Raw genomic sequence first — 17,751 nt, 5'->3', positions numbered from 1 at the left:
TGTGGGGGATGAAGCAAAGAGGACATAAGAAACAGAATAGTAGGAAGAAAATGAAGTCTACTGCTATTAAACATCTGCCTTAAGCTGAGGAACAGATTTATGAGAACGTATATTTAGAGCACAGCATTGTACGGTAGTCAACCATGGGCTGTGGGAATAACAAAAAAGAGGAGCCTCAAAGCGTTTGAGACGTGTTACCGTAGAAGGATGTTGAAAATTATGTGGGCTGGTAAGACAAAGAATGATGATGATCTCTGCAGAATCGGAAAAAACGGAACATGTGTAAAACACTGGCAAGAAGAAGAGACAGGATGATAGGAGATGTGTTAAGACCACGGAATAAGTTACTGCCTTGGCACTAGAGGGAGCTGTAGATAGTAAAGACTCTAGCAGAAGACAGAAATTGGAGGACATCCAACAAGTAAGCGAGGGCTTAGGTTTGTAATTACTATTCTGAGATGAAGAGATTGGCTCAAGGGAGGAATTCATGGTGCGTTGCATTGAACAGGACAAAAGAGCGATGTAAAAAAAGTTTTAAATACCCCTTAATTTCGGATTTTACCAGTCTCCTTTATTTTTAACAACCTTTTCTAGCATAACATTTTAATTGTTTCAATTTTTCTTCGCGCTGGTGAGATTAAACGGGAACTTCTTTGAACTGCCCCATGCAGTGAGAGAAAGTGAGATTACTAACGTTGTACGGGGGTATGTTAACTCCGTAGCCCACCCTGGAGTTATTCCAGTGAAGTAGACTGACTCCTGACAGGGGTTTTATCTCACCCAAGCGTTTGTCTCGATAACAAGCCACAACGACAAAAAAAAAAAAAAAAAAAAAAAAAAAAAAACGCCACACAGCTGACACTTCGTAGCAGATTCGAACTCTGCTGGAAAGACAGCTTTCCACAGACAGTGTTCTTCGTCTCGCTGCCTATCTTGTGTAACGGGACACCCTCTTCTAGCATTACTTTTCCTCAACACTAGATGTCGATACCAGTATTGTTTTTCGAATTTTGGACAGATCAGTATCATCTCAGTTGCTTTTCTGAAAACTTTCATATAATTTCAAATTCAAAATGTTATATTTCAAGCTAAAATTTATGAAAAGGAATTACTTTATAAAATATTTTAGTTTCGATGTTATAATCCATGAGTACTAGTTCTGAATGTACTGTTAAAAATATTTTTTAGGAACATTTAAAATTACGAATTATTGACACACTTAAAGTTTCTATTTTTAATTACGCAAACGTGTAGTGTTTAGTATGTTTATTTCTGGATTCATTGATAATCGGTTTCCATCCTAAGATTATTTACCCGTATTAGTACAAAAGGACCATATGTAACAGAAACTAGTAAAAATTCATTTGTGAAGAAAAACTGTAAAACCTTTGAAATATTGTTATTTCCGCAAAGCGGGGGAGTCGTAAGCTTGTCTGTGATGTGATCGGACGTACTTTTGTGCGAACAATGTAATTTCGGTTTGTTAAAGTGAAAAATCAAAATACCGTATGATATACTAAAATCTGAGAAAATATATTTACAAAAAAATGGCTCTGAGCACTATGGGACTCAACTGCTGAGGTCATTAGTCCCCTAGAACTTAGAACTAGTTAAACCTAACTAACCTAAGGACATCACAAACATCCATGCCCGAGGCAGGATTCGAACCTGCGACCGTAGCGGTCTTCCGGTTCCCGACTGCAGTACCTTTAACCGCACGGCCACTTCGGCCGGCCAATATATTTACGTAAAAAGAGATGCTGCAAGAACAGTTTTCAAATTTCTTTAGTTCAAACCAACCGTGAGGACCAGATGTGAATTTTTTAAGCACATGTCCCCTAGTCTCCAGACTCTACACAGGCCCTGTTGATTACTTCGCTAAAATAATGTTCCAACGGAGAAACCGTATTGTGGACAAGCGATTAATCACATCCCAAAACATATTTTGCGCGAGCGACGTTCTCATCAAAACTTACTCTTTCTTGTCGGTGCACATCATGTGCATGAGTGTACGCCAGCCGCCAACCATGTCGCGAGGTCAGTGGCGCCAGTGATCAGTTGACTGTGCCGACTGTACTGTTCTACGTCTTGAGTGTGATGCAGAATGAGCATCTGTAGAAACAGAGGACTGTGGCGGCGTCCTCTTCTCGCCAACTTCACTCATATTATACGTGCTTAGCTCAATAAGTAATGCAACACATTATTTTTCTCGGCCAATTTCGTTTTAAAAAATGCGGCTTTGTTGTGGAACATACCAGAAAACTTCAGACCTTATAGTTTCACTAACTTCCGTTAGGTGGCGGCACTATACGTAGCCTCCCAAACAGCGTCTGTAACGGAGGTGCGTTCAAGCAGAGAGCTGTCATTGAGTTTCTTTTGGCGGAAAACCAAACCATCGCAGATACGCATAGGCGCATGCAGAATGTATATGGAGACGTGACAGTGAACAAAAAGATGGTGAGTCGTTGGTCGAAGCATCTGTCATCATGATAACAAGATCGCGCAAAGTTGGCTCTATTGAGTTGTTTCCTTTGTTTTCGTGACACATTACGCGGGCAGTACGAGGACTTGGTATTATCCCTACTAGCGTTCTCGCACAAGAGAGACGAAATATCCGAAAGCAAAAATGTATTTACAACACCTGGACAAAGCAAAAAAGCCTACACTGTGCACAAACAAAATCGTAATCAGAGAAATATTTATTAATGGAACCAGTTTCAACAGTGAAAAGTACCGATAAATACACTCTTAAGAAAATAAAAACGGCGTATGATTAAAGAATTACCTGAATGTGAAGGACATCAGTAGTAGCGTAGTGGCGACCTCTGTGAAATTTTGATATCAAATTGATAGGCAAACGAATTAAAGTGATCAATTAATCAGCCCCATCCCACTCTCCACCCAGAAATTGGTGGGAAATCAAAATTGGCAGTACCCTTTCCGTTACTTGTACCCTGGTCCTCCGCGTGGAAACCCTAATTGCACCCCCCAACACAATTAAACCATCAGAGGTGCTTGGAACTGACGGGAATTAAAAATGGCAGTGCACTTTCCGGGACTGGAACCATGATTCTGCTAGATCGAATTCACTCTCCCCCCGCCCCCAACGCATGGAAACTGACCAGATGAGAGAGACAAAGGTTAGGTTAGTGTACTTTATTTATTTTGGTTAGGAAGCTGACGCAAAGATCGTTCCTAATTACGTAATTAATCACAAAGATTGGGCCTAATTACACAACTATGTGCATAGTGCTACATAAGGACGGCCTAAAACCGCAATACAACTCAAAAACTGACGATACCGTACAACTGGTGTTATCCTGCTGGGAAAAAATTTCGCAATGCCACTCGAAACTAGCGACAGGCACACTTAAACTCTACCCTACACCTACACGCTGGTGGGAAAAAGGATGTGGTGTAAGGTACTATCCTTATTCTTTTTGGTGGAAAATACTTTCAACTGATGAAGTGCTGGTGTAGGACAGAGAGGAGTTTAATAAGTGTATTACCTGTAAGCATACAGCTGAGGCCATGTTTATAGTTGTTTGACGTCAGAGTTCGATACAGATGCATTTTCAAAAATCACCCTGCAGCCGAGGTAATCGAAGACAATACATGATACCACAATTGATGGAAAAAAAATGCATCACAGTTCTAATTACACTTCGAAATTGACGTGAAAAAACCAGCGCTCATAATGAATGGGTATGATGCAGCACATGCACTGGGGAAAATCGTCGTCCTAAAAGACTGCAGAGGGGGCGGTAGATGAACGTGTCTTCTCCTCGACAGACGTCCACAAACTGCCGAAAATCGAGACCCTCTTCCTCCCTCCCTCCAGCCCCCCTCCCTCTGCGCCTTAGAGTATGTGTGTGTGTGGGGGGGGGGGGAGGGGGGGGGGGGGGACAGGCTTATTGAAACGGCCAGCAGCTCCGCTGAGCGTCTCGCTGCCCACACCCAGCTTTCCACCAACTGGTCGCCGCCTTAAGGCGACGCTCCTGCGCCAACACAATAGCGTGCGTAGTCAACTAAACAGTAGAAGATAAAAAGACGGTCGCCTCAAGTGCAACTTGTTCGTCTAAAATATATAGACAGAGCCCCCAAACGCCGCCCCCTAGACAGAGAGCGGCTGTGTCCGGCGACCATCACAGCAGACACGCCTCCCACCCTCCCCCCGCCCACAGCAGCCCACTATTCAGCAATGGAGAACAACTGTATTTCACATCAACGCATCTATAATTAAGCATCTATTACAGAAGCAAAACACAATTGCAACGCTAATAAATGTCCTCTTTCCACAAATATAGGCGCAGTCTTTACTTTTAGTCTTATGCGCAAAATTGGTATAGTTTTTACGTTCGACTGCAGTTGCATCTCATTTTTTGTGACATCCAACAAAGTCCACCACCACCGATCAAATGGTTCGAACGGCACCAAGCACTATGGGACTTAACATCTGAGCCGGCCAAAGTGGCCGTGCGGTTAAAGGCGCTGCAGTCTGGAACCGCAAGACCGCTACCGTCGCAGGTTCGAATCCTGCCTCGGGCATGGATGTTTGTGATGTCCTTAGGTTAGTTAGGGTTAACTAGTTCTAAGTTCTAGGGGACTAATGACCTCAGCAGTTGAGTCCCATAGTGCTCAGAGCCATTTGAACCATTTGAACCTTAACATCCGAGATCATCAGTCCCCTAGACTTAGAACTACTTAAACCTAACTAACCTAAGGACACCACACACATACATGCCCGAGGCTGGATTCGAACCTGCGACCGTAGCAGCCGCGTGGGTCCGAACTGAAGCGCGTAGAACCGCTCGGCCACAGCGGCCGGCCAGGCCACCGATCACAAATGATCAGCAGAGACGTGTCAACCATGTGTAAAATCAGGAAAAAGAATTCGACTAATTTGCTGCAAAAATTACCGATCAACGCAGAATGCCTCATTATCTCGAAAACAGTCATCGGAGTAAAGAAAAGGCGAGAATTCAAAACTCCAAAGAAAAAAAATCTGTATTAAGCAATTTCTTTCAGCTTGTTGAACAAATTACACGGCGGGGAGCGTCTCTTGCGTTCACTGTTTGTAAATAAACTCTCATGCACGGGAAAGAACGTTAGAGAACAGAATCTTTCATGCCATTGGTTCAAACGGCTCTGAACACTATGCGACTTAACTTCTGAGGTCATCAGTCGCCTACAACGTAGAACTTTTTAAACCTAACTAACCTAAGGACAGCACACACATCCATGCCCGAGGCAGGATTCGAATCTGCGACCGTAGCGGTCGCGCGGTTCCAGACTGAAGCGCCTAGAACCGCAAACCACACTGGCCGCATGCCATTGGCTCAAATGTCAGAAAAAAAAAATCCTTTTACATTCGACAACAGCAAGCTATAATTCAAGAGATCGTAGCTGTTTGGATGGCTCTGAGCACTATGGGACTTAACAGCTGTGGTCATCAGTCCCCTAGAACTTAGAACTACTTAAACCTAACTAACCTAAGGACATCACACACATCCATGCCCGAGGCAGGATTCGAACCTGCGACCGTAGCAGTCGCGCGGTTCCGGACTGCGCGCCTAGAACCGCGGGACCACCGCGGCCGGCGCAGCTGTTTTGTACACTATAACAGGCCCCCTTTTTACCAGTGCGATGCTGTATCATACTAGCGTTTACGAAACAAATCGTGAGAGCCTGCCTCACCCTGTGTAGATGGGAGATTGAAATTTCTTTAAAAGATATCGCCGCAACGAAAAAAAAAAAGAAACGCTCGTCAAGAATCATTACATGGCGCCCTAGCCATCTCTTCCACTCACCGTGGGTGCCTTATTGATATAAATTTTATAGGCTAATTAATTAAATTGATCATGAGAGTCAATTTTCATGGCAAATAACTTTGTTTTTTCAGCAGTCGGTTTACACTCGCCAAGTAGGACAAATGGGAATCCATGGAGGGAACACGATGTTCTTTTTGAGGACCACTGTTTAGAAATGACATCTGAAGCTGACCACAGAGGGATCCTACAGCCCACAACATACATTTCATGTAAGGGCAGCGCTATTAAAAACACTGTCATAACGCCTATGTTACCATCACACTGCATAAAAAGCGGTCTTGAGGGTACAGGCACACACGGCTCACAGATATTGTTATGCTTTCAGGCAGAAATGTTATCCAAAATGTTGTCCGCAATTTGGAATGAAGTCTATCCATTCAACCACATATTTGCGTTGGATCCTGTAGAGAGATGTCTTTTAATGATTAACGCCTCTGGTGCATCATATTCGTGTCACTCTCGTATCTCGAATGAGTCACCCTGTTTCGAACCTATCTGCTAAGGATCCCATACACCAAGAACTCCAGCGCTGTTTTTTAGACAGTCCCTCTGTATCTTGTAACTGCTCCTAAGTCTCTGCCGTGCCCTCCCTGCAGCTTAGACCTTCTGCATTGTCTGGGGAAACAGGACGAGCTGAGTTAATGCGACAGGAGCGCGTTTTGACCACTCGGTGGAAATGGGAACATGGTGTCATAGCGCCTCCAACCCTGTACAGTGTGCAAGGCCAGCGCCAAACGAACCTTTCCCCTGAAACAAGAGGCAGTGGAAGAGCAGTTTCGGTGGTGTTTCTTGATAGGCAAATTAGGAAAACTGCACATCGTGCATGGCATGGAGGAAGGACGAAGATTTTTCTACTGCATGGCGACACATCTCCAACTTACACACAGGTACTGCAGTCCGATATCTGTGTCTCTCAGGGTGAATTCATGTCTATCACCCAAACATATGAGGCGATCTTATTAAATATACAGGTACTGGTTAATTATATCAGGTGATTCGTGATCAAAGTCGCTTCCACAGACAGGTGTAAAGTTTCATCACCTGTACTGTAGCATGACCGTGTCCAACAGACTATCAATCACACGAGAGGGTTCCTGTATTGTTCCTTCATAAGCAGTTTAATACATTGTTTTCTTCTGTTGTAACACACCTAATCAATGTACACCGCCATACATTTTGTTTTTTCTACCATGACTTCAAGATCCATGTCAGCTGCTGCTAAACCAACATTAACACGTTTCGATTCTCTGGCTCTCACAGGAAACAACATCGCATAGCATAAACTGTACAGCTACCACAACACAGGCTGGTAGAAATAAAACTCAGAGGCAATGTTTCTCATTGACAAAAATGTGGAATACATCGCAACATATGGAAACTGGAAGAGTTTGCGGTATTGTATACCGCTTCCAACAGCTATTTGCAGGTGATTATCTGTACAGTTAATCTCATCTTCCTATCGACAGGGTAGCGGATGTCTCAGTGCTCCATTTCGAAAAACATTGTTCCTTCATTTTGCAGTCACATACATGATTACTGTTCCAGTGTTGACCATCGCAAGAACGTGCTGTTCACAAAATGCGTGAGGTAGCATAAATAAAATGAGGTAGACTGGCAATGGCAAGGAAATCGTTTCTGAAGAAGAGAAATTTGTTAACATCGAATATAGATTTAAGTGTCAGGAAGTCGTTTCTGAAAGTATTTGTATGGAGTGTAGCCATGTATGGAAGTGAAACATGGACGATAACCATTTTGGACAAGAAGAGAATAGAAGCTTTCGAAATGTGGTGCTGCAGAAGAATGCTGAAGATAAGGTGGGTAGATCACGTAACTAAGGAGGAGATATTGAATAGGATTGGGGAGAAGAGAAGTTTGTGGCACAACTTGACTAGAAGAAGGGATCGGTTGGTAGGACATGTTTTGAGGCATCAAGGGATCACAAATTTAGCATTGGAGGGCAGCGTGGAGGGTAAAAATCGTAGAGGGAGACCAAGAGATCAATACACTAAGCAGATTCAGAAGGATGTAGGTTGCAGTAAGTACTGGGAGATGAAGAAGCTTGCACAGGATAGAGTAGCATGGAGAGCTGCATCAAACCAGTCTCAGGACTGAAGACCACAACAACAACAACTGTTATCTTATTTGTGAAAAAAAAATAAAAACATGTGTAGGGCATCGCAGCATATGGAAATACGATGAGTCTGTAGCAATGAGGAACGCTTCCAAACAACTGTATTAAGGTGATGACCTCTACATTTTATCCCATGTTCCACAGTGACAAGTAGCAGATATCCAGCGTCCCACCAAGGCTTCCTCCATCTCAACGGAGTAGTGTCAGTCAGTCAGTCATTGTGCGGCAATCAGCAGCGTACCCAGTGGACGGTCGGGATGGGAAAGATACCATTGATATGGGACAATGTGCTGTAATACACACCGTAGTTGATATCGAAAACGAATAACGTCTACGTGCTGGCATCGATCATGTGCGGCAATCCTATTGAATATACAGGTATTTACCCACTGGAGCAGGCGGCCTGTGATCGACGTGCCTTGCACAGACCGTCGCCTGTTCTGTACGAGAGCCTTCTTCCACAGTTTATCAGTCGCAGGAGAGGGTGCCTGTTTCGTTGTTTAATACACCGCTTTTTCTGCTGTAACACGCTTTGTACAGTACCATACTTTTTTTTCCGCCACGACATCTACGTCTGTGTCAAATTCTAAACTGACATTAACACGTTTTAGTGCATTGGCTCCCCCCCCCCCCCCCCTAGAGAACTAGACATTGCACGGTGTAAATCATGTTGGTGCTGCTGATCCCACAACACATCCACACAATGGGTAATTGAAATAAAAGACAGTCACAACATGAGAAAACTGGAAGAGTTTTGAAGCATTGTGAAGTGTTTCCAAACTGCTGTCCGAAGGTGACTGACGACCTCTACATTTAAACTCATCATTCACAGTGACAGGATAGCTGATGGCGCTGTGTTCCGTTTGATTGATTCCTCATATCTATGCCATGGACGCACCCACTGTTTCGGTGTTAGCCATCCCCGGAATGTGTTGTCTCCTCCACCAAGACTCCTTCTCCACCTCATGTAGGTACGAAAAGGGGTCACTATACCTTCAGCTACCTGGTTTCAACTATTTTTCAAGGTCATCCGACTACCCACTTTCCACAACCGAAATATATGCCCATGGATCATTGTACATAGGAAATGTCGTAGGACTTCTGGTAGGTTAACGAATAAGACAAGCAAATATTGTAGTACCAAATCTTTATTAGCTTTTGCATTTACATTTACGTACAGAAAACAACTCTTTCCTTATTTTTGTTTGGTGTAGTTTTAATAATGTCCAATTTAATTTTTAACTTATAACTTAAATCCACATCTGAATCACCTATTTCTTTCTCCATCCAGTTATTTGACAAATACAGAGAAGGTATGTTTTTGAACCCCAGTACATATCTAATTTTTTTGCTGTAAACTACCCCTTTTATGGCTTTAATACTTAGTTCTGTTCCTTCTGGCAGTTCTTCTAGACGAGAGCATTCGGGGATTTTAATTTTTCCTCTCCTGCATGACACTGTTGTTATAACATTCCACATCCTCCTAGGTGTAGACTGCCAGTTCTGCTCCACATTCTTGCGAAATTTCAGTATAGAATTTTAACTTTACAACTTTTGCAAAAGAATTGCCACTAAATGTTGTTATTCCGTTGTTTTTAGGCTCTACAGACGATTCTTCTGTATGCTTGTGTATGACATCAAGCCCACGACATTTCGATACAATGTATCCCTCTTTTTTAAGCACATCCATGGAGGAATGGAGTTTGATTAACAGATTTTTCGTGTGAAAAATGCTCCAGTCCGTCGTTTTCGGCCAGTACTCCAACATATGCCCACTTACCACTGATCTTTACTGTAAATGCTATTATCTTGTATTGCCCAGTCGTAGCCAGATTTCTCCATACAGTGTGTTTAAAGCCGTATGTAAACCTGGCCTGCACATCCACAATACCCTCTACCTTTTCCATTTGCAGCTTGTATTCGTCCTTTATAGCGGTTGTCTTCTCTGTATACTATAGTATTCTTTTCTTTACTTCGATGTCTTCCATTTCCAGTTTCCTTTTTCGTGGACGTAGCACTTTAACTGTACTTAAAGGTGTGATTTCTTTAATGGTGAATGGTGTAAGTCTGTGGGAGGCATTTATTCTTTTCTTAGGACTTGTCGAATAACGTTGCTCGTGTCAACCAGTCCCAAATCTGCAATATCTATATCGGGCGGTATTGTGGAGAACAAAACAATATTCTAGATTGAGAAAAATAAGTTTCTCCTGCTTTAACATAACATTTCTGTATAATACTTATATTGTCTTTATTGCACTTAGAGTTCAGAATCTCCACTTAGTTTATAGGTAGATAATTAAAACTGTACGCAGACAGAACGTAGTTGATAAGCTTTTCTCTGGATTATGTGGAAGACTTACTTGTACACCTGTCAACTTTCGGGTATTCTTATTATCTCAGTACACAAACTGCAGAACGTTATTAAACACAACACAACTGTTATTCTGTGCGTTATCCGTTAACTGACGCCACATGAGAGCAAGAGTCACAGAGGAAAGTGGAGCACATTGTAAATACTGTTTCATAAATTGAGCAAGTCAATAATGCATTGGCACACCTCAGGTCCTCGTGCAAGCATTTATTCGTTTTAGTATTTATTGACAGATTTGTTGGATGTCCACCTGAGGAACATCGTGCCAATTTCTGTCCAACTGGAGCTTTAAATCGTCTAAATGCCGAACTGATTGCTGCCCAAAATGTTCCAAAAGTTCTCAGTTGGGGAGAGATCCGCCGACTTTGCTGACCAAGGTAGGGTTTGAAAAGCACGAAGACGAGCAGTAGAAACTCTCGCCGTGTGCGGGCGGTCATATTTTGCTGAAATGTAAGCACAGAATGGGTTACCTTGAAGGGCAACGTCGATGTGCTGCTTTACTGTTTGGGTGCCGCAAATGAGAACCAAACTGGTCCTGCCGTGACAAGAAATGGCACCTCAGGCCATCACTCCTGGTTGATGGGCCGTATGGCGTATGGCAGTCTGGTTGACATCCCGCCACTGTCCGGGGGAAGGGGTGGGGGTCTCCTGACACTCTTCGCTGGTCCTCATGGCTCAGTTCGGAGCGGGACTTATCAATGAAGACAATTATACTCTAGTCAGTGAGACGCCAGGCCAAAGAACGTGGTACGATATCCCTCAGGAGGACACCCAATAGCTTTGTTAATCAGTGCCAAGCCAAATAACTGATTGCATATGGGCTAGAAGTGGACCAATGCGTTATTGACTTGCTTAATTTGTGAAGCTCTTTCTTTTAAATAAATCATCCATTTTTTCTGAAATTGTCTTCATTTGTTTGTCTGTATATGTACATCACCGCTAGCGATTCTCGTTCCATTCGGATAATTCCTTTGTGCCGTGTCCTTTTTTTTGTTGTTGTCTTAAAGTGTATGATTTTCGGTATTATTCGGCAGTTAGCAAAAATCAAGCGTGAGGCAGCGGCTTGTTTCAGGCTTTCTCCTCACATTTTATCCTATTTGTGACTGAATATGAATGTAAGAGGCTTTTGTTTCATTTACTTTCTGATTAGGTTTTCGTTTGTCGACTTCTCACTTGTTTTGAGCGCTGATTACGTGAGTGGTTTGGATGTAGCTTGTAGCAATGTACATAACTCATTTCTCTGTATCCAACCCAACATATCATTCTTGTAATACCTTATCCCTTTAATGTATCTTATCTGGACCACGTAAGCACCACTATGCGTGGGACAGAAACAGGTGGAACGTTTCGCACGCCCTAGAGCAGCTGCCTGTCCCTCGAAGTGCAGATTTCACGTTTGCTGATCGCAATGAGCAGCAGAGCAAGACTTTCAGGGGTCATCCTGCGGGCACCTCGAACAATGGGCGGCGGAACAGTCGACTCGTGTCCTTTACAGTAGAACAGGAAGCCAGTGGGGGAAGGGATGAGAATTCTGCTTGCTATCAAATTTTCAGTGGTGTCCGCATCTGTCCACTCGCTGTTATCCCAGTGTGTGGTCCAGTAGTTAAACATATGGTCGCACGTGGGTCTGCGAATTTTCCAATATCTGCCCTTTCCGTGGGAACACTCTGGATAGCCCTACAAAATCTCCAGAATTTCTGACAAACAAGTCCGGCTATGAGAACGAGGCTACACTCGGTTCTCATTTCCATAAATAGGAATCTCACTGGACACATACACTCCTGGAAATGGAAAAAAGAACACATTGACACCGGTGTGTCAGACCCACCATACTTGCTCCGGACACTGCGAAAGGGCTGTACAAGCAATGATCACACGCACGGCACAGCGGACACACCAGGAACCGCGGTGTTGGCCGTCGAATGGCGCTAGCTGCGCAGCATTTGTGCACCGCCGCCGTCAGTGTCAGCCAGTTTGCCGTGGCATACGGAGCTCCATCGCAGTCTTTAACACTGGTAGCATGCCGCGACAGCGTGGACGTGAACCGTATGCGCAGTTGACGGACTTTGAGCGAGGGCGTATAGTGGGCATGCGGGAGGCCGGGTGGACGTACCGCCGAATTGCTCAACACGTGGGGCGTAAGGTCTCCACAGTACATCGATGTTGTCGCCAGTGGTCGGCGGATGGTGCACGTGCCCGTCGACCTGGGACCGGACCGCAGCGACGCACGGATGCACGCCAAGACCGTAGGATCCTACCCAGTGCCGTAGGGGACCGCACCGCCACTTCCCAGCAAATTAGGGACACTGTTGCTCCTGGGGTATCGGCGAGGACCATTCGCAACCGTCTCCATGAAGCTGGGCTACGGTCCCGCACACCGTTAGGCCGTCTTCCGCTCACGCCCCAACATCGTGCAGCCCGCCTCCAGTGGTGTCGCGACAGGCGTGAATGGAGGGACGAATGGAGACGTGTCGTCTTCAGCGATGAGAGTCGCTTCTGCCTTGGTGCCAATGATGGTCGTATGCGTGTTTGGCGCCGTGCAGGTGAGCGCCACAATCAGGACTGCATACGACCGAGGCACACAGGGCCAACACCCGGCATCATGGTGTGGGGAGCGATCTTCTACACTGGCCGTACACCACTGGTGATCGTCGAGGGGACACTGAATAGTGCACGGTACATCCAAACTGTCATCGAACCCATCGTTCTACCATTCCTAGACCGGCAATGGAACTTGCTGTTCCAACAGGACAATGCACGTCCGCATGTATCCCGTGCCACCCAACGTGCTCTAGAAGGTGTAAGTCAACTACCATGGCCAGCAAGGTCTCCGGATCTGTCTCCCATTGAGCATGTTTGGGACTGGATGAAGCGTCGTCTCACGCGGTCTGCACGTCCAGCACGAACGCTGGTCCAACTGAGGCGCCAGGTGGAAATGGCATGGCAAGCCGTTCCACAGGACTACATCCAGCATCTCTACGATCGTCTCCATGGGAGAATAGCAGCCTGCATTGCTGCGAAAGGTGGATATACACTGTACTAGTGCCGACATTGTGCATGCTCTGTTGCCTGTGTCTATGTGCCTGTGGTTCTGTCAGTGTGATCATGTGATGTATCTGACCCCAGGAATGTGTCAATAAAGTTTCCCCTTCCTGGGACAATGAATTCACGGTGTTCTTATTTCAATTTCCAGGAGTGTATTTCACGTGATGGTGGGGGCTAATAAACGAACTTCCAGATGGCCAGGCCCTTTATGAGTCTGGCTAGATGGATTCTGCCGGCTTACTTTCCTAGGTCTGGTGGAAAGCTATGAACATTTAGAGAGGCATTCTCGTTCTGAGTCTGATTCCGATTCTTAAGCTCAATGTGTTTCGCATCCCGCGCTTGTACACGTTTTTCTTGACTCTGGCCTTCGGTCAAGTTTTGGAAGCTCAACTTTAAATTTACAGGGTGACAATTATTGAACTATGTGAAATAAAATCGTCATACCTTCTGAATGGTTTGCGTTAGGGCATTCAAATTGCACGATTGGCCGTGGAGTATGATGGGAATTAGTATGTGCTGTATTGTTTGGTTTAGCGACGAAGCCCACTTTCATTTGGAAGGGTTCGTCAATAAGCAAAATTGGCGTATCTGTGGAAATGAGAATCCGCATTTCACGATCGAGAAGTCTCTTCACCCTCAACGGTGATTGTGTGGCGTGCAATGTCCAGTCACGGAATGATTGGTGCGATATTTCATGATGGCACAGTGGCAACCGAACGGTATGTGAAGGTTTTGGAAGGAGATTTCACCCCCATTATCCAAAGTGTCCCTTAGTTCGACAAGACGGAGCTCTACACCATCGTCGCAGGAGAGTGTTTGATGACCTGGAGGAGCACATTGGGGACCGCATTCTGGTTCTGGGGTCCCCAGAGGCCATTGGCTTGGGCCTAGACTGGCCGCCATATTCTCCGGATCTGTACACGTGCGACTCCTTTTTGTGGGGCTGTATTAAGACAAGGTGTACAGCAATAACCCCAAAACCATTTCTGAACTCAAAACAGCCATTCAGCAGGTCATCGACAGCATCGATGTTCCGACACTTCAGCGGGGCATGCAGAATTTCGCTATTCGTCTGCGCCACATCATCGCTAGTGATGGCAGGCATACCGAACATATCATAACCTAAATCCGAATATCTGTGGTGACGTTTGCATGTTTCAGTCAGGAACTGCGCGACTGCTACGGTCGCAGGTTCGAATCCTGCCTCGGGCATGGATGTGTGTGATGTCCTTAGGTTATTTAGGTTTAAGTAGTTCTAAGTTCTAGGGGACTGATGACCACAGATGTTTAGTCCCATAGTGCTCAGAGCCATTTGAACCATTTGAACGTTTGCATGTTGAATAAAGTGTGTGCACATCGTAGTTTGTAACTAATTTACGTTATTTTTCATATAGTTCAATAATTGTCACCCTGTTCTAGCATCTGCGATTATTAATCGTAAAGATAATAAGATCCACCATTCGCAATCACACCACACCACTTCAGGCCAGCAACAAAATGGTTCAAATGGCTCCGAGCACTATGGGACTCAACTGCCGTGGTCATTAGTCCCCTAGAACTTAGAACTACTTAAACCTAACTAACCTAAGGACATCACACACACCCATGTCCGAGGCAGGATTCGAACCTGCGACCGTAGCAGCAGCGCGGCTCCGGACTGGAGCGCCTAGAACCGCACGGCCACCGCGGCCGGCAGGCCAGCAACAGCTGGTAGGCACTGCAGCATAGCACACGGTGACCCTTCTGCAGTCACCTCATCCGCACCCACGATAAGGACATATCTGCAGTGCGCACTCCCAATTTCGGCAATCGTGAAATGACATAATCTAATATAAACCCAACAAATGCATGTAGTAATATACAACATAAAAATCTTAATTCTATATTTGTTATATTGTAAATGTAGGAATTACTGCTTTGTATAAATGTGTTATGTTAGTTTATTATCTTCAATACTGCCTAAGTAAAAAAAAAAAAAAAAACTTTGTATACATCGTACTTAGAATACTTCTATCACCCAAGTCAATGTTTAGTAAACAGTAGCTTAGTTAGAACCTCACAACTTTCGTAAGATATCTCTGTCCATAGATAAACTGCTTGAATGTAAAAAAAATAAAAAATAAACTGTCAGTCGACAACATGGCGGATAACGCAGTGCGCCTGTGTAAAATACGTGACAAAAAGTGTTTGTGCTGTTACAAAAAAGAAGAAACGCCAAGAAAAAACAAGGAGAGGAGAATATAAGTAAAATGAACAACTGATAGCGCGTAACTTTAAACTCGCGAAATTGAAGTAAATGATTGGAATCGTTGCTTTTGCACAGGCCAGCTTCAGCATCCAAACTGCTGTCGACATTGTACCACTGTAGAAACTGAAGATACATGTAATTTGCCAGCTGAAGATTGGTGCAAAACCCGAAATGCATATTAGCATACATAAAACGCATTAAAATAAAAGTGGCTGGTCGCTGTATTTTTATAATAAAATATCATAATCCGTAGGTAGCGGTCATCCACTGCAGTAGTAGACCTTGGGCGGCCTGAGCGAGGCATGTCATCGACAGTTCCTGTGTCTCTGTATGTCCTCCATGTCTGAACAACATCACTTTGGTTCACTTCGAAACGCCTGGACAGTTTCCTTGTTGGGAGGCCTTCGTGCCACAAAGTAACAATGCGGACGCGATCGAACCGTGGTATTGACCGTCTAGGCGTGGTTGAAGTACGGACAACACGAGCCGCGTACCTCCTTCCTGGGGGAATGACTGGAACTGATCAACTGTCGGACCCCCTCCGTCTAATAGGCGTAGCTCATGCACGGTTGTTTACATCTTTGGGCGGATTTAGTGACATCTCTGAACAGTCAAATAGACTGGGTCTGTGATACAGTATCCACAGTCAACGTCTATCTTCAGGAGTTCTGGGAACTGGGGTGTTGCAAAACTTTTTTTGATGTGTGTACGATTTTACTTTACCTATGGTGATAGGTTCAAATGGCTCTGAGCACTATGGGACTTAACTTCTGAGGTCATCAGTCCCCTAGAACTCAGAACTACTTAAACCTAACTAACCTAAGGATATCACACACATCCATGCCCGAGGCAGGATTCGAACCTGCGACCGTTGCGGTCGTGCGGTTCCGGACTGTAGCGCCTAGAACCGCTCGGCCTCTCTGGCCGGCTCGGGTAATAGGGAGCACCTGATGAGCAAACGATCGTTTTCACAGCACACCCGTTTTCTGATACAAGGTATAAAGCACAAAGTAAAAAGGCGCTGTTAACTGTCCTCTAAATACCGTTTGGCTTCATCTAGAACGAATTTCCGGTCTGCAGTGGAGTGTGTGCTGATTTAAACGTTCCTGGCAGATCAAAACTGTGTGCCGGGCCGGGACTCTGACCTGGAACCTCTTACTTTCACGGCCAACTGCTCTGCTAATTGAGCTATCCGAGCCCGACTCGCAACCCGATCGCACCGTTTTACTTGCACCAGTACCTCATCTCCTTCCTTCTCAAGTTCACAGGAGTTCTGCTGCGTAAATTGCGGGACAAGCGGGACGATACTGCGGCGAGACCATCACCTGGAGCTACAGAACTTGTTGTAGGAATAGACTCACAGTTACGTACCCTTTATTCGCAGATAACAGAGCATTTTTCTTTATTTCCAGTTTTCCTGTTACACTTACGTGAAGTGAATGTATCGGCGCTGCAATATGTACGGAGTAAGGAGCGAGCGAAAAGTTCCCATACTGGTTAGGAGAGGTGGTTGGCCATGTGGCGCTTTCAGAGCCTGTGGAATGAGGTGCGGCGGCAGGAATCGCTCGTGACGTCAGCAAAGAGATACAAGATGAAAGTATATTTATTCTGGTGCGAATCAAGTATTTGTTGTTAATAAATATTTGCTAACAAAAGTTGCCTTTTGCCACTCAGACATTAGGAGGAGACTACGGATCATAAATACAATGCCAGGAGACGTTGATATTAATAAATAAACGAATAACATTGGCATAACCGAAGATATACGATATTATACGAACTATACCGTTTTACGATCAAGTTACAGACGGAGCGCCATACTCGGCAGCCGTCGATGGGATGCCTGTCGATCTAGTCATGCGGGAGACCGTGCTCTCGTACCGTTAATAGTTAGCTTATCATCAGCGTGACCAAGTTCATTCTATGGTGTTTCTTAAATAAACGCACCATAACGGCATCCCGGGTACAAATTATTTGCACAAGAAACTTCTTCCAACTTCATTATGTCCAACATGTCCGCCTGATTAGCTGAGTGGCAACGTGTTTGCGTATCATGCAGCGGACCCGGGTTCTATTCCCGGCCGGGCTGGAAATTTTCTCTGCCCGTGGACTGGGTGTTGTGTTG

This window comes from Schistocerca piceifrons, chromosome 7 (genome assembly GCF_021461385.2).
Source record: "Schistocerca piceifrons isolate TAMUIC-IGC-003096 chromosome 7, iqSchPice1.1, whole genome shotgun sequence".
NCBI lineage: Eukaryota > Metazoa > Arthropoda > Insecta > Orthoptera > Acrididae > Schistocerca > Schistocerca piceifrons.
The sequence above is the reverse complement of the archived record's forward strand: the minus strand, read 5'-3'. Positions refer to the sequence as shown.